Source organism: Cebus imitator, unplaced genomic scaffold, assembly GCF_001604975.1.
Source record: "Cebus imitator isolate Cc_AM_T3 unplaced genomic scaffold, Cebus_imitator-1.0 Scaffold1048, whole genome shotgun sequence".
Taxonomy (NCBI): Eukaryota; Metazoa; Chordata; class Mammalia; order Primates; family Cebidae; genus Cebus; species Cebus imitator.
In genome coordinates, this window is record NW_016108363.1 from 27638 (window position 1) to 51986 (window position 24349).

Consider the following 24349-nt stretch of genomic DNA (forward strand, 5'->3'; position numbering starts at 1 on the left):
AAAAAAAAAAAAAAAAAAAAAAAAAAAAAAAAAAAAAAAAAAAAAAGTATTAAAGGGAAACCCACAAAAGACAGCGGACAGTAACTCAAATCCTGATGAACAAATAAGAATACCACTAAAGGTAACTAACTGCACAGCACTGATAAAAGGCTGTAGGAATGCACTGTTATTTGTAACTCTTCCTTTCTTTTACCTGATTTAAAGGACAGTTGCTGCATAAAGCAATCATTATAGATGGGTTTTAAAGGAATAAAGAAGTGCTTTTATGACAATAGTAGCACAAAGGAGAAGAGACTCGAGCTTTATAGGGTCACAGTTTTTGTATAATATTAAAATTAAGGTGGTATCAATCTGAACTAGATTTCTTTAAGTTAAAACGCGAACTGTAATCCTTGGGGCAATCGCTAAGTAAACAACTCAAAAATACAATAAAGAAACAACAAGGAAATGAATAGAGCATTTGAGAAAATATCTGTTTGGCAGAAAAGAATACCTCAGTGCAGGGACAGAGGAATATTAAGACACGAGAAAGGAAATACAAAAAACGGCAGGCATAAATTCTACCCCAACAGTAATTACATTAAGTAATCACATTAAGTTCAGCGTGAATAGACTGAACAATACAAACCTATTGTAAAGCAGATATTGACAGGCTGTGATAAAAACATGATTGAACTAGATGCTGTCTACAAGACCCACACTTCAAAGGCACAGACAGTTAGAATGTAAACGGAGGAGAAAATACGTGCACTGAAAAGAGCAACCACAAGAGAGCTGGAGTAGTTTTGTCAACCCCAGAAAAAAGTAGAGTTTAAAACACAAAATATGCCTGGAGATAAGGCATGAACATTCTGCAATTATAAAGGTGTGAACAGGAAGACATACAAATTATAAATATATTTGCACTGCACAACAGAACACCAAAATACCTGAAGTGAACACTGACAGAAATGAAAGGGGGAATAGATAATTTGGCAAACATAGTTTGAGACTTCAATACCTTGCTTTCAATAATGAATAGTAAAGCTAGGCAGAGTATCAAGGATATACTAGATTTGAAAAAGCAATACATCAAATGGACCTAACAGACATTTAGAGAACACTACACCCAACAACATCGGAACGTATATTCCTCTCAAGTACACCTGAAATGTTCTCCAGGATAGACCATATGGTGGGCTATAAAACACCTTAATAAATTTAAAAGGATAGAAATAACATAAAATAGGTCCCCCAACCACAATGGAATGAAATTACACATCGATAAAGCATACATTATTGGGAAATTCACGAGCATACAGAAATTAACAAACTCCTAAACAATCAAGGATCAGAGAAGAAATCAAAAGGGAAACTAGACAATACTTTTTGAGATATATGAAAATGAAGGCTCACCATGTCAAACTTTTGGGATGCAGTTAAGCAGTGCTTAGAAGAAAATGTATAGCTCTAAATGCTGATATTTTTAAAAATAAGAAATAGCTCAGGTCAATGACTTTACCCTCCACATTGAGATGCTGGGAAAAAGAGCAAACTAAACCTAAGCAGGTCGAAAAGAAAAGTGGACACTGATCAGGGCGCAAGTTAATGAAATAAAGAATGGAAAAATAACAGAGATAAACCAATGAAACAAAAATCTGATTCCTTGCAGAGGTCAACAAAATTGACAAACTGTAAGCTAGATTGACCAACGAGAAAAGTGAGGAGGCTCTATTTACTGAAATCAAGAAAGAAAGAGGAGACATTACTATCGACATTATGGAAATATAGAGGATTATAAAGAAATAATATGAGCAATGGTATGCCAATGGATTTGATGACTTAGATTAAATGGATGAATTTCTAGGCAGATACAAATCATGTAAATTGGCTTGAGGAGAAACAGACAAGATAAAGAGATCTATGAAAATGAAACAGAATGAATTAGTAATTAAAAAAAAANAAAAAAAAAAAAAAAAAAAAAAAAAAAAAAAAACTACCCAGAAAAAAAGACCAGGCTCAGATGGCTTCAATGGTTAATTGTACTAAATATGTAAATAAGAATTAATAGCAATTCTTCAATAATTCTTCCCAAAGAAAGAGAAGAAGAGGGAAAACTTCCTAACTCATAAGCCTGGCAGCAAAATCGTATATAGACTCGAAAGTAAAACAATGAATATGGACGGAAAAACAACAACAACAACAACAACAACAAAATATTAGCAAACCAAATCCAGCAACACATAAAAATATTTATACTCGGTCACCAAGTAGCATTCATCTCAGGCACGCAAGGTTGCTTTAACAGCCGCACATCAATAAATGGATTTTATCATACGAACAGGGAATCATTCAAAAAACATACGATCATCTCAACTTATGGAGAAGAAGCATTTGAAAAAGTTCAACACCCTGTCATGAGAAATACACTCAAAACAACTGGGAATAGAAGGGAATTTCCTCAAACTGATAAAGAGCACCTATGGAAACACCCACAGGTAATATCATATTTAATGGCGGAAGACCAAATCTTTTACCCTTAATGTCAGAAACAGCACAAGGATGCCTGATGCAGCCACTACTACTCAACAATGTATTGAGGGTTGTGGCCATGGTAATTGGTCTTCAGAAAGAAATAAAGGGCATCAAGATGGGAAATAAAGACATAAAACTACCTCTGTTAGCATACGGCATCATCTTGTAATTATAGAATCTTAAGGAATCCACTAAAACACTTTAAAGGTAATAACTGAATTTGGCAAGGTGAAAGAATACAATGCCAATACACAGAAACAATTTCTGTTTCTGTAGAGTAGCAGAAAGTTCATTGAATACGAAATTAAGAAAACAATTCCATTTGCAATAACATCAGAAATATTAAAATACATAGGAATAAACCTAACAGAAAGTGCAAAACTTATATTCTGCAAAACCACGAAGCATTGCGGAAACAAACTAAAGGACTTAAAATGTTGAAAGACAAATAATAGTTGGAGACGTCAACACCCCATTTTCAGCATTGAACAGATCATCCAGACAGAAAGTCAGCAAAGAAACATTGGACTTAACCTGCACAATAGACCAAATGGGCCTAATAGATAGTTACAGAACATTTCGTCCAACAGCTGTAGAGTACACATCCTTCTCCTCAGCCCATGGATAAGTTCTCAAGGATAGACCATACGTTAGGCCACAAAACAAGTCTTAAAACATTCAAAATAATATCAAGTATCTTCTCTGACCACAATGGAATAAAACTTGAAACCAATAACAAGACGAATTTTGGAAACTACACAAAAATGTGCAATTTAGAAAATGTATTCCTCAATGACCAGTGGGGTCAGTGAAAAAATTAAGAAGGAAATTGAAAAATGTCTTAAAACAAATGATAATGGAAACACAAACTACCAAAACCTATGGGTTGCAGCAAAAGCAGCACTAAGAGGGACGCTTATACTTGTAAGAACCTATATCAAAAAAAGTAGAAGAACTTCAGATAGACAACCTGACAACACATCTTAGGGAACTAGAAAAGCAAGAGCAAACCAAACTCAAAATTAGTAGAGGAAAAGGAATAATAAAGATTGGAGCAGAAATACATAAAATCGAAACAAAGAAAACAATGCAAAAGATCAAGGAAATGAAAAGTTTGCTTTTTCAAAAGAGAAACCAAATGGACCCACTTTTAGACAGAATAAATAAGAAACAAAAGAACCAGGTAAGTAAAATCAGGGATGACAAAGGAACCATTGCAACTGATACTGCAGAGATTCAAAGTGTCGTTAGAGTCTACAGTAAGCAACTATATGCCTATAGACTGGAAAACCTCGAAGGAATGGATAAATTCCTACACACATACAATCTACAAAGATGGAACCATGAGGGAATTCAAAACCTGAACAGAACAATAACAAGTAATGAGATGGAAGTCGTAACAAAAAGTCTCACAGCAAAGTAAAGCCTGGAACCCGATGGCTTCACTGCCGAATTGTGCCAAACATTTAAAGAACAACAAATGCTAATCCTACTCAAACAATTTCAAAAAGCAGAGGAGGAGGGAATACTTCCAAACTAATTCTACGAGACTAGTGTTTTCCTGAAACTAAAACCAGACAAAGACGGGCGCGTGCGCGCACACACACACACGCACACACACACGTGCACACACGCACGCGCGCGTGCACACACACACACACACGCCGAAAACTGCTACAGGCCAATATCGCTGAGGTATGTTGATGCAAAAATCCTCAACAACATACTCACTCACAAACCGAATTCACCAACACAGTAAAAAGACAATTCATCATGACCAAATGGGATTTATCCCAGAGATGGAAGGATGATTCATCATATGCAAATCAATCAATGTGATGCATGATATCAACAGAATGAAGGACAAAAAACATACGATAATTTCAATGGATGCTGAGAAAGCGCTTGATAAAAATTAAACATCCCTTCATTATAAAAACTCTGAAGAAACTGGGTATAGAAAAAACATACCTCAGCATAATAAAAGTCACACATGACACACCCACCGCTAGTATCATACTGAATGGGCAACAACTGAAAGCCTTTCCTCTAAGATCTGCAACATGACGAGGATGCCCATTTTCACCACTGTTATTCAACGTAGTACTGGAAGTTCTAGCCCGAGCAATCAGACAAGAGAAAGAACTAAAGTGTGTCAAAATTACAGAGGAAAAATTCAAATTATCCTTGTTTGCAGATGGCATAATCCTATATCTGGAAAAACCTAAAGACCCCACCAAAAAACTGTTAGCACTGACAAACGAATTCAGTAAGGTCGCAGTATACAGAATCAACATACGAAAATCACTACCAACTGTGAACAATTGGGAAAAGAAATCAAGAAAGTAATCCCCTTTACAACAGCTATCAATAAAATAAAATACCTAGGAGTTAAACTTAACCAAGGAAGTGAAAACGTCTACAAGGAATGCTATAAAACACACTCCTGAAGGAAACTGAAGGGGACACAAAAGTATGAAAAGATATTCTATGTTCCTTGATTGGAAGAATTGTTATTGTTAAAATATCCATACTATCCAAAGCAATCTACAGATCGAATGCAATCCCTATCGACAACACAATAATATTTTTCACTGAAATAGAAAATACAATCCTAAGATTTATGTGGAACCAAGAAAGACCCAGAAGAGCCAAAGCTATCCTGAACGAAAAGAACAAAACTGGAGGAATCATATTACCTGACTTCAAATTATACTACAGAGCTATAGTAACCAAAAAGGCATGGTACTGGCATAAAAACAGACATGTAGATCAATGGAACAGAATGGAGAACCAAGAAACAGACTCACACACCTACAGCGAACTCATTTTCCACAAAGGTGCCAAGAACATACATTGGGGAAAAGAGTCTCTTCAATAAATGGTGCTGGGAAAAACTGGATATTCATATGCAGAAGGATGAAACTGGACCCCTATCTTTCAACTTATACAAAAATCAAATTAAAATGGATTAAAAGCTTAAATCTAAGACTTCAAACTATGAAACTCCTAAAAGAAGACATAAGGAGAAGCTCTCCAGTATAGTGCACTGGGTAAAGACTTCTTAAGTAACACCCCACATACACAGTCAACCAAAGCAAAAAAATGGACAAATGGGGTCACACCAAGTTGGAAAGCTTCTGCCACAGCAAAGGAAACCATCAACAATGAAAACAAAATAGACCATAGAAAAGCATAGGGGAAAAAATATCAATGAAACTAAGAGTTTCAAATGGAATCCTTTGTTCATCAACAAAGTAAAGAGACAAACCCACAGAATGGGAGAAAATATTTGCAAACTACCCATCTAACAAGAGATTAATTATCACAATACATGAGGAGCTCAAACAACTCTATAGGGAAAAAAGTGTAGTAATCCGATTGAAAAATAGGCAAAGAATCTGAAGAGAAACGTTTCAAAAGAAGACATACAAATGGCAAACAGACATATGGAAAGGTACTCAACATCATTCATCAACAGACAAATGCAAACTAAAACTACAATGGGATAGGATAAACAGGACTTCATTAAAATTAAAAACTATTTTTTGCTGTAATTAATAATACCATCAACAATGTGAAAAAAAGAAGCCACAGAATGGGAGAAAGTATTTGCAAATCATGTAACTTATAAGTGACTTGTATCTAGATTATACAAATTAGTTTTAGAAATTAATAATGAAGCATATAACCTCATTGAGAAATTGGCAAAAGACATGAAAAGCCATTTCTCCCCAAAAATACATACAGGTAGAAGTAAATATGGGCAGAAGTAAAATGATACCACGTGGAAACTTGGATTGACCAAGAGGAATGAATGAAACCTATGGCTATATACATAAAAGATAGCATTTTTCTCATTACATATATATAACATATATGTAATATATATAATTAATATATAATATATATTGCATATATGTGTAACATATATATTGTATATGTAATATATATTTAATATATATTATATACATAATATATATATTATATATTATATGCCAGCAATAATATATATATATTATATAATATACATGTTATATATATATAATATCCTATATATAATTATATATAGGATATTATATATATATATTATATATATATATTTTATATATTTTATATATTTTATATATATATTATTTTATATATTATATATATATATATATATAATATATAAAATTATATATATATACAGGATTGCTGGCAAGATGGGCAAATAGGAACAGTTCCTGTGCACAGCTCCCAGCCAGAGCCACACAGAAGGTGGGTGATCTCTGTATTTCCAACTGAGGCACATGGTTCATCTCGTTGTGGCTGGCTGGACAATGGGTGCAGCCCAATAAGGGTGAGCTGAAGCAGGGTGAGGTGTCGCCTCATCCAGGAATCTCAAGAGGCCGGGGAACTCCCTCTCTCAGGCAAGGGAAGGCATTAGGGACTGTTCCCAACACTCCGGCCCAGATACTGTGTTTTTCCCATGGTTTTCACAATCCGCAGACCAGGACAATCCCTCTGGTGCCTACAACACCAGGGCCCTGGGTTTCCAGCACAAAATTGGGTGGCCATTTGGGAAGACACTGAGCTAGCCACAGCAGTTTTTTTTTTTTTTTTTCAGTGGCGCCTGGAATGCCAGCAAGATAGAACCATTCGCTCCCCTGAAAAAGGGGGCTGAAGCCAGGGAGCCAAGTGATCTGGCTCGGTGGGTTCCACCCCTACGAAGAGCAACAAGCTAAGATTTACTGGCTTGAAATTCTCACAGCCAGCACAGCAGTCTGAGCTCCACCTGGGACATTCGAGCTCGGTGGTGGGGAGGGGTGTCCACCACCGCTGAGGCTCCAGCAGGCAGCTTTAATCTGGCCTGTGTAAACAAAGTTGCCAGGAAATTTGAACAGGGTGGAGCCCACGGAAGCTCAGCAAGGCTTCTGTAGGCAGACTGTGTCACTAGAATCCCTCCTCGCTGGGAAGGGCATCTCTGAAAAAAGGCAGCAGCCTGTCAGGGACTTATAAATAAAGACCTCACCTTCCCGGGACAGAGCACCTGGGAAAAGGGGCAGTTGTGGGTATACCGCTTCAGCAGACTTAAACATCCCTGCCTGGCAGCTCTGAAGAGAACAGTGGATTTTCCAACATAGCGTTTGAGCTCTGATAAGGGGCAGACTGCCTCCTCAAGTGGCTCCCTGATCCCCTTGTATCTTGATTGGGAGACACTTCCCAGCAGGCACTGACAGACACCTCATACAGGAGAGCTCTGGCTGGCATCTGGCAGGTACCCTTCTGAGATGAAGCTACCAGAGAAAGGAACAGGCAGTAATCTTTGCGGTTCTGCAGCCCCTGCTGGTGATTCCCAGGCAAGCAGGGTCTGGAGTGGACCTCCAGTAAACTCCAGCAGACCTGCAGCAGAGGGGCCTGACTGTTAGAAGGAAAACTAACAAACAGAAAGAAATACTTTCAACATCAACAGAAAGGATGTCCACTCAGAGACCCCATCCAAAGGTCACCAGCTTCAAACGCCAAAGGTAGATAAATCCACAAAGATGGGAAGAAACCAGAGCAAAAAGGCTGAAAATTCCAAAAACCAGAACGCCTCTTCTCCTCCATCACAACTCCTCACCGGCAAGGGAACAAAACTGGATGGAGAATGAGTTTGACAAACTGACAGAAGCAGGCTTCAGAAGGTGGGTAATAACAAACTTCTCTGAGCTAAAGGACCATGTTCTAGCCCAATGCAAGGAAGCTAAGAACCTTGAAAAAAGGTTAGACCAAATGCTAACTAGGATAACCAGTGTAGAGAAGAACATAAACGACCTGATGGAACTGAAAACACAACATGAGAATTTCATGAAGCATACACAAGTTTCAATAGCTGAATTGATGAAGCATAAGAAAGGCTATCAGAGACTGAAGATCAACTCAATGAAATAAAGAGAGAAGACAAGATTAGAGAAAAAAAAAAAAGACTGAAAAGAAATGAACAAAGCCTCCAAGAAATACGGGATTATGCGAAAACACCAAATCTACGTTTGATTGGTGGACCTGAAAGTGATGGAGAGAATGAAACGAAGTCAGAAAACACTCTTCAGGACACTATCCAGGAGACCTTCCCCAACCTAGCAAGGCAGACCAACATTCAAATCCAGGAAATACAGAGAACACCACAAAGATACTCCTCAAGAAGAGCAACCCCAAGACACATAATCATCAGATTTGAAAAATATATAACTGACAACTGACAGTTTATAACAAATTGACTTGAAAGCGGAATTATGTTTATAACATACATATGTTATAGCATATGTAGAAATAAAATGCATAACAATAACACTGCCCAAAAAAAAAAAAAAAAGAGAGAGAGAAGAAAAGTAAGGTATACTCTAGTGAGGTTCAAACACTGTATGTGAAATGGTATACATTACTTGAAGATAGAGTGTGATAAGTTGAGCATGCATATTGTAAGCCCTAGCGCAACCATTTAAATAAATTGAAATAGATATATCTAATAAGACAGTAGTGAAGACAAATGGAATCTTAAAACGCCCAACCAAAATGCGATGAGATGAAAAAAAATGGATGAGAGTAGTAAAGAACAAATGGGGAAATAGAAAACAAACATCACGTTCATTGATTTAAACAAAATATTGACGTCCATTAAATTCATTTTTTATCTCAAGGAACTAGGAAAAGAAGAACAAACTGACTCCAAAGATAGCAGAGGGAATGAAATAATAAAGATTAGAGAAGAAATTAACAAAGTAGAGAATAGAAAACCATAGGAAAAAATCAATGAAAGTAAGAGTTGGTGTTTTGAAAAGATAAACAAAATTAACAAACCCTTAGCTAGACTAAATAATAAGGAAAGAGAGAATAATCAGGGAAATAAAATCAGAAATGAAAGAAGAGGCTTTACAATTGATGCCACGAATATAAAAAGAACCATAAGAGACAACTGCGAACAATTACGCAGCAATAAATGGATCAGCCCGGAAGTGGACAAATTCATAGATGCATATGACCAACCAAGCCTGCATCATGAAGAAACAGAAAATCAGAACAGACCAATAAAGAGTAAGGCGATTGAATCAGTAATCAAAAACCTCCCATTAAGGAAAAGTTGAGGACCAGATGGCTTCCCTGGTGAATTCTACGGAACATTTCAAGAAAGTTAACACCAAACCTTCTCAAACGCTTCCCAAAGCCTGAAGAAGAGAGAATGCTTTCAAGTTCGTGCTATGAGGCCAGCGTCACCCTGATACCAAAGCCTGATGAAGACACTTCAGGAAAAGAAAGCAAGAGGACAATATCCGTGACGAACATACATGCAGAAATTCTCAACAAAATATGAGCAAGCCAAACTCAGCAGCACATTAAAATGATTGTTCACCGTGACTAAGCAGGATTTATCCCTGGGAAGCAAGGATGGTTCAACACATGCAAATTAATTAATGTGATGCACCACATTAAAAAGATAATCACAATTGAGGCGGTAATTAGCAGCCTACCAACAACAACAACAACAAAAGCCCAGGACCAGACAGGTTCACAGCCAAATTCCAACAGAGGTACAAAGAGGAGCTGGTACCATTCCTTCTGAAAGTATTTCAAACAATAGAAAAAGAGGGACTCCTCCCTAACTTATTTTATGAGGCCAGCATCATCCTGATTCCAAAACCTGGAAGAGACACAGCAAAACAAGAAAATTTCAGGCAAATATCCCTGACGAACATCGATATGAAAATCCTCAAAAAAACACTGGCAAAGAAACCCAGCAGCCCATCAAAAAGCTTATCCATCATGATCAAATCAGCTTCATCCCTGGGATGCAAGGCTGCTTCAACATACGCAAATCGATAAACGTAATCCCTCACGTAAACAGAACCAATGAAAAAACCCACATGATTATCTCAATAGACGCAGAAAAGACCTTCGATAAAATTCAACAACGCTTCATGCTAAGAACTCTCAATAAACTACGTATTGATGGGACGTATCTCAAAATGATAAGAGCTATTTATGACAAACCCATAGGCAGTATCATACTGAATGGGCAAAAGCTGGAAGCATTCCCTTTGAAAACCGGCACAAGACAAGGATGCCCTCTCTCACCACTCCTATTCAACAGAATTGGAAGTTCTGGCAGGGGAAATCGGGCAAGAGAAAGAAATAAAGGGTATACAAATAGGAAGACAGGAAGACAAATTGTCTCTGTTTGCAGATGACATGACCGTATAGTAGAAAACTCCATCGTCTCAGCCCAGAAACTCCTTAAGCTGATAAGCAACTTCAGCAAAGTCTCGGGTTACAAAATCAATGTGCAAACATCACACGCATTCCTATACACCAATAATAGACAAGCAGAGAGCCAAATCATGAGTGAACTCCCATTCACAATTGCTACAAAGAAAATAAAACACCTAGGAATGCAATTCACAAGGGATGTGAAGGACCTCTTCAAGGAGAACTACAAACCACTGCTTAAGGAAATAAGAGAGGACACAAACAAATGGAAGAAAATTCCATGCTCATGAACAGGAAGAATCAATATCGTGAAAATGGCCATACTGCCCGAAGTAATTTACAGATGCAATGCTATTTCCATCAAGACCATTGTCTTTCTTCACAGAACTAGAAAAACTACATTAAGTTTCATATGGAATCAAAGAAGACCCTGTGTAGCCAAGACAACCCTAAGCCAGAAGAACAAAACTGGAGGCATCATGCTACCCGACTTCAAACTATACTACAAGGCTACAGTAACCAAAACACCGTGGTACTGGTACCAAAACAGACATATAGACCAATGGAACAGAACAGAGACCTCAGAAATAACATCACACATCTACAACCATCTGATCTTCGACAAACCTGACAAAAACAAGGGGAGAGGATCTCCTATTTAATAAGTGGTGTTGAGAAAACTGGCTAGCCGTATGCAGAAGGCTGAAACGGGACCTCTTCCTTACGCCTTATACAAAAATTAACTAAAGATGGATTAAAGACTTAAATGTAAAACCCAAACCATAAAAACCCTAGAAGAAAACCCAGGCAATACTATTCAGGGCACAGGAATGGGCAAAGACTTCATGACGAAACGCCAAAAGCAGTTGCAACAAAAAACAAAATTGACACATGGGATCTACTTAAACTAAAGAGCCTCTGCACAGCAAAACAAACGATCACCAGAGGGAACAGGCAACCTACAGAATGGGAGAAAATTTTTGCAATCTACCCATATGACAAAGGTCTAATATCCAGAATTTACAAGGAACTTAAACAAATTTACAAGAAGTAAAACAAACAATCCCATCAAAAAGTGGGCAAAGGATATGAACAGACACTTCTCAAAAGAAGACATTTACGCAGCCAACAAGCATATGAAGAAAAGCTCAACATCACTCATCATCCGAGAAATGCAAATCAAAACCGCAACGAGATAGAAACTTATGCCAGTCAGAATGGCGATTATTAAAATGTCAAGAAACAATAGATGCTGGCGAGGCTGTGGAGAAATGGGAATGCTTTTACACTGTTGGCGGGAGTGTAAAGGAGTTCAACCATTGTGGAAGACAGTATGGCGATTCCTCAAGGATCTAGAACCAGAAATACCATTTGACACAGCAATCCCATTACTGGGTATATACCCCAAAAGAATATAAATCATTCTACTATAAAGACACGTGCACACGTATGTTTACTGCAGCACTATTTACAATAGCAAAGACTTGGAACCAACCCAAATGCCCATCAATGATAGACCGGATAAAGAAAATGTGGTACATATACACCATGGAATACTATGCAGCCATAAAAAGGAATGAGATCATGTCGTTTGCAGGGACATGGATGAAGCTGGAGGCCACCATTCTCAGCAAACTAACACAGGAACAGAAAACCAAACACCGCATGTTCTCACTCATAAGTGGGAGTTGAACAGCGAGAACACATGGACACAGTGAGGAGAACCACACACACCAGGGCCTGTTGGGGAGGTGGAGGGCGAGGGAGCGAGGGGAGGGAACTTAGAAGACGGGTCGACAGGTGCAGCAAACCACCATGACACGCATATACTTATGTAACAAACCCGCACTTTCTGCACATGTATCCCGTTATTTTTAGAAGAAAAAAGAAAAGACATTTAAAAGCTGAGGATTTTTTTTTAACCACACTCTTGTAATAACTACAATATAATTAATTGGTAATCATCCCTAAAGACCTTGTTAAGATTAAAAGAATGGTTATGTGAAGATTTTTTTTAAACCAAACCTGTAAATCATAAAGAAAACTTTTGTATTTGATAGATTTACTGGTAAACAGCATCACAAATTTAAAGAAAACATATTGGTAGTCCTAAAAGAACACTTTCAGAAAATACAGGACGGAACACTTCCCAATTCATTTTATGATGGCAGCATTGCTTTAATTTAAAAAAAAAAAAAAAAAAAAAATAAAAAAAAACAAAAAAAAATAAAAAAAAAAAAAAAAAAAAGGGAAAAGACACCAGAAGAAAAAAAAGTACTACAAACCAGTGTTCCTAATGAACATAGATGCAAAACTCCTTGACGAAATTTTGGCAACTTGAATACGGTAATGTATGAAAAAATATAATCTATTACCAAGCACAGTTTGTCCTAGGAATGCGAGGCCATTTAGCATTAAAAGTCCATGAATGTATTTTACCATATTAATGGAATAAAAGAAAATAACAGATATCGTCAAGATGAATAACAGAAAAGTAATTTGATAGCATAAAACACCTATTCATTGCCAAAAAAAAAAAGAAAAAAAAAAACCAAACCACTTGATAAGTACATAAAGCAACATCTTCAACCTAATAAAGTGCTCCTACAAAAAACGTGCAGCTGACATCATACCTAATGGTGAAATACTGAATGCTTCTCCCATAACGTTAAAAATACAGCAGACTCTTACCATGCATATACATTTATACTTGAGGTCTCAGCCAGTGTAATGAGCCAAGCAAAATAAATAGAAGGCATACAGATTGAAAAGGAAGGAATAAAAAACTCTCCATTTACAAACAGCATGATAGTCTACGTACAAAATAGTAAGGAATGTGGGGAAAAACATCCCCTAGACCTAATAAGTGACATAACAAAGTTACAAGATAGAAACTCAACATACAAAAACTCACTGTATTTCAACATACTGGGAACAAATAATTGGAGATGACATTATTTTAAGTGTAATTTATAATTACAGCAAAATAAATGGGGTATCTATTGAGAATTTTAATGGAACATGTGAAAGACCTGTATGCAGACCACTATAAAATATTGGCGAGAGAAAGTGAAGATCTAAATAAACAGAGATATATCATGTTCTTTGATCAGAAGACTCAGGTTAAGATGTGAGTTCTCAAGTAATTGATCTATAGGCTTACCATAGTCATAATTAAAGTGAAGAACTGTTTTTCAAAGTTATTTATAAATGCAAACGACATAGAAGAGCCAAAGCCATTTGGAAAAGAACAAACATGAAGGACTCACATCACTGAAGTCTCTGACTAAACATAAAGATATGGTAATCGTGACAGCCTGATATGACCTTAAGAATTCACATAGGGATCATTGGACGAAATAGAAGGCCTAGAAATAGACTTACATATATATATATAGTTAAGTTGATTTTTAATAAAGGCCCAAAGATAATTAAATTAGCTGACAATAAACTAACGGTGCTGGAAAAAGTAGATCTCTTTATGGAAGACTCGAACAACTTCAGTATCTCACCATTCATCCAGACATTATTCACACTTCATGCAGGCATTAATTCAAAGTAAATCCTAGATCTAAGTGTGAATTGCAGAATATTAAAACCTACAAACAACAGAAGAGAAAATCTCTGTTGTGAGGCTAGGCAACGATATCTTAGGTAGGACACATGAAGCATGAATCACACTGGAAAAAATGATCAGTGGACTGCCATCAAAATTCTACTAAAAATATACACTTTTGCTTCTCAAAACCAAAGTTCGGTGTCTCTGTAAGGCACAGCTTTTCAGGTTCCTGTACTGGAACGTTGTGACTGACTTTACTTTCCTATTAAACCCTAGAACAGAAAACTGGGCCTGCATATTTTCAGTTGCAAAAACTCACGGTATTGTCTTGGGCTTGCCTCCACTTGTGATGCTCTCCCTTTTCTCTATTTCTTGGTCAATTTCTTTAGTCCCTCCTTTCAAACACGCCTCCTCTGGGAACTCTTCACTGACTCCATTCCAACTCCCAAGGCTAAGTGGCTGCCCGCCTCCTCAGTCCTACCATAGCCCCATAAAGTCCCTGCATCCCTCCCTGCTACATTCATGCCTCTCTCCGTTTCTCCCTCACAGAATAGCTTGAAGCAGAGCCTCATTCAGGGCATGGCCCATGATAGGCTTACAGAGATCAGCTCTGTATCCTCAGGGTTATGTAAGAGATGCTTTCCTAAACAGCACAATTTTTTCAAAAGCCAAATAAAAGACTGAGGCCACCTACTTCCACTTTCCCTTCAGGATATGGTTTGCAGGGAGTCCCTGTGAAGTCAGCGGCGCAGATCCCACAGGCCTGGTTAGTAAACAGGGGGTATAACTTGGCAGCATTGCTTGAAACCCAGATGTCAAAGCCTGATTTTGACAGAGCAAGGCCAGGCAACAAGGAGCTTTCACCTCTGCTGTTCCACTTTCTTCTGTTTGTTTGTCAGTTTGTTTTTGAGACAGTCTCGCTCTGTCTCCCAGGCTGAAGTGCGGTGGAGTGGTGCGATCACGGCTCACTGCAGCCTCCGCCTCCTAGGCTCAAGCAATCCTCCCACGTCAGCCTCCTGAGTAGCTGGGACTACAGGTGTGTGCCACCATGCCAGGCTACTTTTTAAATTTTCTGTGGGGCTAGGGTCTCCCTATGCTGCCCAGGCTGGTCTGCTGTTCTGCTTTCAACTCATCCCAGGCCAGGCCCTTCTCCTCTCCCTCCCTCTCACAGTGTCCAAGCCCTCCAGGCCCTAAACCACCTGATACTGACTGTCACACAGACATGGAGTCTCACATAACCCTCTGAAAGGAAAACTGCTGTTGACTTGGACTCTGGATGCCATCACCCAGCTCACCCTCCTTGCTGTGGCGACTCATTTTTGGACCCATACACCTGCCCAGGGCATCCATGTACATAATCCCGTGAATCAAAGGTAGGTGAGCACCCACATCAACACCAAATGATGACTCACCACCAGCTTGAAGAGCTCTGCTTTTTTCCGCTGGGCAAGGAGAAAGGTGGCTCAAGCCTGCTGGGAGGGCCAGGAGGAAGAAACAGAGGAAAGAAAGATTGGAGGAGTGGGAGTAAGAGACACAGGAACAGACGGAATGTGACATACCACAAACGTATCCGCTGCTGGAGCACGAGGCAGGAGGAAGGAGGGACGATAGGGCAGGGGCAGAGGGGCTGAATGGGGCGTGGAGGGGGCAGGCCCTCGGCCTCTTTGCACCCGGCAGAGTGACGAGCTTCACCGGTGTCTTCAACGAAGTCGTGGTGGTCCCTACTGGCACATCACACACTCTTGGAAGCATGATCTTCACTCCCTTCCTTCCACCTGCTGACCTGGTGAGTCTGGCTTCCCTCCATTGTCCTGGAATGTCCTCTGGGAGGCTGGGCTTTCGTCTGTGCAGGTCACTGCTGCATCCCCAGCCCCTGGAAGAGGGCCGGGGGAGGCACCCAACAGTTGCCGGATGGGGTAACGGAAGCCGGGGATGGGAGGGGCCATGAGGATCCGGCTATTTAGTTTGTCTTTCAGAATGTGAAAGCGCCGCAAAAAGATCCCGAGGAGTTGGTTGTTGCGCCTGACGCCACGGAGGACCCATCCAGGGGCACAGGCTTCCCCAGGGAACCTGCTCGTCTGCGACGGTCTTGGAGGAGCCGGTTCCAGAGGGCCCTGGCATGTTTCACCAAGTGCTTCAGGCGAGAGCTCCTTGGGAGCCAGCCTCTGCCTCTCTCACTGCTCAACGCCAAGCCCATCCGCCGCCCCTTCCTGTTCCACCAAGAGAACCTCAGACCAAGCCAGAAATCCCCAGGGCTTCCAAGGTCCACTTGTCACTCTGCTTTTCTCCCTAGGAGAGGCCACCGGACACTCAGAATCTGAGACCACCGGAGCCACAGACACAAAGACCTGAACGGTGACCGAGCCCCTTCTGCTGCTCCACGCCCCTGCTCGCCGGCGGTGTCCCGGTCACCGGGCCTGAAATAAACGCTGGCACGCTTGACTGTTTTTTGCTTTGTGGCATTTGATGTAACTTTCAACACGTCGGGTGAACTGGGGGTGGTCAGCTTTCGCGGTGGTGGGGTTGTGGAGGGAGAGAGCTAGCATCTCCCTTAGCCCTGTTAGGCTGTCCGCCCTCCTCCTCGAGGCAGCGCTGCTTGTTCCTGGGTCCTGGTGGCAATGGGCTGTGGCCAATCAACGGTGAGTCTTCCACAGCTGGCAGCTCTGACCCTGGTGGGGCACTTACATGCAGGAATGAAGACGGAGTAACGTCTCTCTCCCCCCAGCAATGCACACGGTCTTCATATCTGAGGAAAACTGGGCGGTGTTTACATGCAGAGGCGGGAGGGTCATGTGGAGGAAGAATCTGTGTGGATCTCAGAAAAGGCGTTAACCCCTGTACTGACAAAGAGCTCCCAAGCCCCCCTGCCCTCCCCCCCCACAAGACAGAGAGCCCTTCCAACAGGCGACCTCGTCTGCAACTATGCATTGTTCCTTTACAGAAGATGAGGGCTTCATTTTTTATTTTTCTTTTGCCTTCCTAAGGTGACCTTGGCATGTGCTGCAACACAGTAACAGCGGGAGCATTCTGAAAGGGGGGTTGAAGCATAATTGTCCCTGTTAACTAACAGCCATGGAGGAGGCCCTGTTAGAAATTGCAACACCAGGAATCCCCGAAGTAAATGGACAAACATACTGGATGTGCTTTTTAGTATCAAGAAGCCTAACGAGGATGCAGGAACACCAAAATACTCTCTCCCCCTCCCCTATCTCATGTCGTCCTCTGCACAATGCTAAGGGAGGAAAATAAATGCTCTCATAGGGCCTGCCGGGTGAATTACTCACCCTTTGGTTCTTCAGCTGTCCAGGGCCTTTAAGCGCAAATGAAATCCAGATGGGGTAAGGTTCAGGTCGGCAACAGCATTTGGAAGGCCCACAGCCCTTTTCCTACATCCCTGGGGACAGCCAAGGTGAGACCCATAGGTACTGAACAGACAAAGCTTTTAATTACAGAGTGATGGAGTTCTTTAGATCCCATGTCTCTGCAGCTTTTTCGATGGCACAGGTACCACCTGTCTCCCCACAATGCCTCTGTCCCCCTGAGCTGGGCCCCAACTCAGTAGGGGAGGCTCAGCTCCATGTGGCTGCTTCTCCAAAAGTTCCTAGGACATCACAGCATGGGGCTTAGCCCTGTCCAAAAGAGGAGCAGAGTTCCAACTCCCGAGGGCTGGGGACCTGTTGGGTGTTTGTTCCGTCACAGCTGCTGTCATAACCATGAGCTCAGTCATTGCACTTGTAAAGGAGTGTCAGGGAGAGTCTGTGCATGCATGTGCATGGGCATGCTTGTGCTTGTGTGTGTGTGTATTTAGGATGTGAATACTTGTTGAAACAAGAAATGATGTGGGGAAATCTGGTGGATAGGGCACAACTCGGCAGTCACACTTGAAACCCAAGCGGCAGAGATGGGATTTACATGTAGCCAGAATCGGCAACGAGGAGCCCCTCTCTCCACAGCGCCACACCCCGTCCAGGGCTCTCCAATCTGATCCTAACGTTGTCCAGGTCTGCTTTGCCCAGAACCATATGCCCACTACCCACCAGATGCTGACTGACTCCCACACACTGCACTCCCCATCATCTCCTGAAAGGAATACCTCCACTGCTGATTCGACCTGTAGTTGCCATCGTCCACCTCAGGCCCTCTTGGCTTGGTTGGACCAGGCATACTTCCCTGGCTTCCCCTTTGCCCAGGCCAGTGGACCCTGCAGCCTCACAGCAGAAGATGCTTTCCTCTGCTAGGCCCATACGCACGGGAGATTCAACTCATGTTGAAATTTGATCCCCAACGTGGTGGTGCTGGGAGGCGAGGCTTAGTGGGAGGTTGTTTAGGTCATGAGGGCTCCACCTTTGTCCTTGTAGATGTCTTGGTGCTCTCCTCACAGTAGTGAGTTCTCGCTCTGGTGAGACTGGATAAGTTCTCGCAGGAATGGACAAAGTGCTCAAGATAGTAGGTTGTTATACAACCAGGATGGCCCTCAGGTTTTCTCTCTTTGCATGTGTCCACTTCCCCCTTGACCTTCCTCACCACATGATGACACAGCACGCAAGCCCTCGCCCAAAGCCGGGGCCATGCCCTTCAACTTTCTGGCCTTCAGAACCATGAGCTAAATAACATTTTTTTTTCTTTATAAATCACCCAGTCTCATGTATTCTGTTATAGCAACACAAAACAGATGCATGTGCATCTCAAGAGCAGGCACCATTACCCATTGCATGATGAACCACTTGAGCATACATACAGGGCAATCACGTGCAGGAAGGGGGAAAGACAGGTCAGCAGTAGGGAAAGGCATGGGTCATCAGCTTTACACCTTTGTTTCTGAAATATGACTGTGCCCAAGTTATGAGTTCTCCTCCTCTGCTTACACCTCCCCTCACCCGCATTTGCATCACCTGACAATCCCTGTGCCTGAGGGATGTTTCAGGTAGGTCAGTAAAGTGAACAGTGCCTCAGAAGAAGATGTGGGTTCAGAAATCCCACTGCCCCAGGATCACCCAGCACTTTTGGTGAACAGAAGACCATTGGACTGTGCAAGTGAGCAAGAGATTAAGCTTACTTTTCTGCCTCACCTGCTCTCATTCTCTCTGGTGCTATGTTCCTGTGAATCCTGGGCAACCTTACAGAGGTAGCAACACTTGTCCTCAGCGGCATGAAATGTTTTCACATGTTTTCGTTTTATCCTCCCGCCATCTGGATCAAGGTGAGTTGTGTGATCACCATTCTGAGGTCACATCGCCAGCACAAGAGGGAGCCAGGATACAGTCGTTGGTTGATCTGAGGCAAGGACTCTTCCAAGACACCAATGCAGTCTAAGAGCCACTGTCCCCAACCAGAAATCTGGGGGGATCGACTGTGAGGTACAGCCCATGGGCTGACTTACAGCCCATGCTGTAACTGGTGATGGGGACATTGTACATGAATGGAGTCAGGGTTCCCAGGTCACAGGGGGCCTGGAGACAGTTCCCACCACTCACCGCCCAATCTCTTCCCACACTGCACCCCCCTGGGGAATCGTTTTGACTGATAAAATGAAGGTGTGACCCAATGGGCGAAAAAAACTGCATCCATTGTGCCCCTCCTCCAGTGCTCCCCATGGTCACCTGATGTAATTCTACAGACCTCCAGAGCACTCCTGAGAGCAGTCAGAAGACTACTGGTCTCCTACATGGAGCCTAATGGTGGGCCTTCCAGACACAGACTAAATGAGCATGGGGACCTCAAGGGGTCCCATCAAACCACATTCATCTGTTTTATTTCCTGTAGGGGGAAAGCTGCCATCTCGCTGGAACCCCCAGAGTGGTGCCCTCAACATAGCAGGGCAGGCAGTTTCTTTAAGCCATCCCAAGGGAGAGCACACTCTCCAAGACCACTCTCACAAAAGGCTGACCCATCCTCCCTGCACTGATGACAAAGAGGGACTCGGCTTTCCTGGGACTCCAGCACGAGGAAGTGTAATGAGATCATGCCAGTGAGGGTCAATGTGGGCTTTGCTTGTTTCCACGACCCTGTCAATCAGTTTTATTCATTCACTGGCCATCTTCAGACACCCCTAGTCTCAGTCACAGAAAATCAGTTGGCCATTGGGAGAAATTGTACCCAAAGAAAACACACTCACTCACTCGTGGGTTGTTAAGTTTGTGCGGAAAATTAGTGGAAGAGGGTGTGAAGGACAGTGGCATTATTTGGCAGATGCTTTTCATAGGATAGATAGAATGGTGCTGTCTTAGGTTGGAGGTGGGCCCGGGGCAAGGTCCAGAGAGGGGCCAAGGATGACACCCAGGCTTCTGGCTTGAGTGACTTGTGGCCCTGGGGTACCATTGACCAAGATAGGCACCACAGGAGGAGGAAGAGGAGGAGGAGGAGGAGGAGGAGGAGGAGGAGGAGGAGGAAGAGGAGGAGGAGGAGAATTCAGTGAAAGGCTGAAGAAGTCGGGTCTGGTCTTGGGTTCTGCTGAGATTCATACCGCTGATGCGTTGCTGAGAAGCTACCTTGAACACACTTGGCAGCTACACAGGAAATAACCAGAATTCTACCCCATTCAGGAGATTTATACACCTCCTCTTCTTGTTTTGGCTTGGTCTGGAGCTTTTTTACATACACGATAACACATGTATGTTTTGGTGTGCGGTGTAAAGGTGAGGCTCAAAAGGGGTGGTGCTTAACCATGTTGGGTACTATCTGTAGGCTGTCCCAGGCCCTAATTGACCACTTAAGGGTGGACAAGAGCTGTATTGTGGCGACATCATAAACCATTGGCACACACCATAGAGCATGGGTTAGGAGGCTTTGGCCTTGGTTTACTTATTGATCAATGTCTTTTGGGGTTTGTGACGGGAGGGTGAAGAGCCTCGTCCCAGAGGCAGGAGATAGACTTATCTTATTTACTTGCTGTGAGGACTAGATAGGATAAAACCTGTAGGGGCATGCCAGGCAAAGCCTGGTCCCCAGTAACCATGACTTCCCATATCTACTGAGAGGACAGCAGCTATGGATTCTTTGGGTGGCATTTGTAACTCCACTGGGAATAGTATCACCAGTGGGCATTTAATGATTAGTAGTAATATCGATGACCATTTATCTCATAAATGCACAGCTCTGGTAAGTTTCCTGCAATTGTCTGGATGAGTAATCTGTTGGACTTGCATCATGCTCCTCTGTTGTTGTTGATGCTGTTTAATTTTGTGGGTACATGGCAGGTGCAACTCACTTTCTAATATCTTCCGGGGCTGTTTGGAGCTTTCTCATTACTCCTCACAGCAGTCCTGGGTGGTTGCGAAGGACTGATGCTATTACTCTTCGTGGGGGCGGGAAAGAAAGAGCCTCACGGAGCGGTTGTGAAGACTACATAGGATGCCCCCTCCACAGAGCAGCTGGTGTTGTAGCAGGCCTAGAGGCAACATCCATCAGCTTCCTTGAGATCAGGCCCTTTGGGATAAGCTTTGGGTGCCATTTGTCCCCAGATCATCATCCAGCAGCAGTCATGTGCATGAAAATCATGATGATACTAGCAATAGCTGCTAAGGCTGAGAGGTTGCATTGATAAGGGCTATAGGCTGCTGAAATGATTGCTAGAGGGAGGTATATCTCACCCCCCTCCCTTTATCCCAGCTGGGGTCAAAGAACTCACCTCTCTGACACCTGCAACAGTGGCTCAGAACTATTATTTGGTTATTAGAGACGTGTCCAGCAGAGAGCAAGTTACTTAGATGAAGTAACAGTTAGCGGTGGGTCTTGTCCTGGTCCCCAGATCTCCCGACGTTCACTACAGTGTCCTGTCCAGCAGGCCCATTATTAAGTACCTTCTTCTTCCATATCCTCTCTTGTGGGCTTTGAAGTAGGCACACTCCTCTGAGGACAAAAGAAGGCTTCTTCCACTATATGCTGTGTTCCCTCAATGTCTAGGAGGGGGCAGGTATGAATGGGGTTTTAATGTTGGCCTATAGCCTGGCATGGGCCCACGTTATTGCATAGCTTTCCAGTCAGGCATACATCGGTTGTGATCTTGGATTAGAATCTGGGGACAAACCCCTGCACCTTTTCTTAGCCTTGCTTTCTGCATTTGAACACTGGGGTAAATAGGAGGAGGGACGTCAGCAAGATGGCAGAACAGATGATCCCACAGTACCACTCTTCCCACAAATGTACAACTAGAAATTAGTCCAAGAGAAGAATACCACTCTGATTTCACCAGAACTTGGGGGAGAAGCAAGGAAACTTCCTAGGATGACAAAATTGAGAAAAGCCACAGCCAGTAAGAGGAACAACAGTCATGTTAGACTGTGCCACCTCCTCCCCCAAACCAGCATAATGATACTCACAGAGAATTTCTCTAGACCCACAACTTCTGAGGTGGGAGGAGGGAATTGGAGGTGGACATGTGATCTCCCCACCAGTCTGAGAATCTTCATGGGAAGTCCCCTCCAGTCCTATCCCACAGGTATCCTTGGGAGTTCCAGAAGAGAGCTGAAACACCTGGGGTGAACTGGGAACTGAAAGTGGGTGCACTGATCACAGCAACTCTCACGTGGATCTTGGCAGCCACTCTGTGCCGCCATCAGTGGGCAAGCCAGTGCTGAGGAGACTGGCCAGAACCATAGCACGGACTGGGGCACAACCCACAGGAAGGCCCAAATCCCTGGCCAGACTTCCCACTAAGCCCACGTGATCACGTGAAGCCTTCTCCTGACCTGGAAACAACTAAAAGGTTGGCAGTAATGGCCCTGTGTTCACCTAACGCTTCCCCTGACCAACAAACAGTGGCAGGGCAGCAATATAGTTCCAGTTCAGCATTTAAGTTCTGGTGCTCAAAATAAGTCTTTCTCAGACTGGAAGCAATAGCTGGCCAGGGATTAAGTTCCAATATTAAGTAGCAAAGGTTTAACACCACCGAGGAACAGCTGCAAAACCTGGAAGAGGTGGCCATCTCCTCGAGCACACAGACATCAATGTAAAGAGACAAGGATTGTGAAAACTCATGAAATATAACACACCCAAAGAAATCAACAAAACTCCAGTAACAGACCCAGAAAAACTGAAGATCTAGGGAATGCCTGAGAGACAATTCAGAATAATCTTAAAGAAGTTAAGGGAATTACATGACAACACGGATAGCCAACAAAATAAAACGTGAAAAGCAATCCAGGAACAAAACAAAAAATGTGGCAAGGAAATAAAATCAATTAAAAAAAAAAAAAAAACACCAAAGTCCTAAAATAGAGACTATAGCAACTGAACTGAAAAACTGATTAGAAAGGTTGAACAGCAGAGTTGACCAAACAGAGAAAAGAATCTGTAAGCACCAAGAAAAAACATATAAAGAGGAGGAAAAAGACAAAAGCATTTTAAAAGAAGGAAGAAGGCCTTTGAGAATTATAAGACATCATCAAGAAAATTAGGCTCTGAATAATAGAAATTGCTGAAGAAGACAAAAGAAAAGCACAAGGTCTAGAAAGCATATACTTAGATAAATAATGGCCGAAATATCCCAAATCTGAAGAAAGATCATAGCATTCCAGTACAGGAAGATCAGAGATCACAAATAAAATTCAACCCAAAGACAAATTCCCCAAGGCACACCATATTCAAATTATTTAAACAAATCAAAGGCAAAGAAAAATGCTCAAAGTGTCAAGAGAAAAACAACATATCACACTCAATGGATCACCAATACAGCTTTCGGTACATTTCTTAGCAGAGACCCTGCAGGCCAGGAAAGGGAGGAATGATACATTCAATGTGGTAAAGGGGGAACAACTGTCAGCCAAGAATATCGTATTCAGCAAAGCTATCCTTCCAACATAAAGGAAAGAAAGACTTTCTAAGACAAAAAGAGAGGAAGAAAGGAAGAAGAAATGATAATGGGGTTTCTTCAATCTGAAAGAAAGGAACACTAACGTGTAACAGAAAAAAACATCTGAAGTTATAAAACTCACTGGTAATAGTAAGAAAGTAGACAAATTTACAGTGCTATAATACTGTCATTGCGGGTTGGCAAACATATCTTAAGTATGAAACCGAAAAGACAAAACTGTTCAAAATAGTAATAACCAC

The 24349-nt window shown here is 42.0% G+C and overlaps 1 protein-coding gene across 1 annotated transcript in view; it reads right to left on the reverse strand.

The window, feature by feature from the left end:
• The window catches only part of LOC108298701 (doublesex- and mab-3-related transcription factor C1), a 67359-nt gene that overhangs the window by 19858 nt on the left and 23152 nt on the right, over window positions 1-24349 (reverse strand). The gene's annotated exons all lie outside the window — the stretch shown is intronic.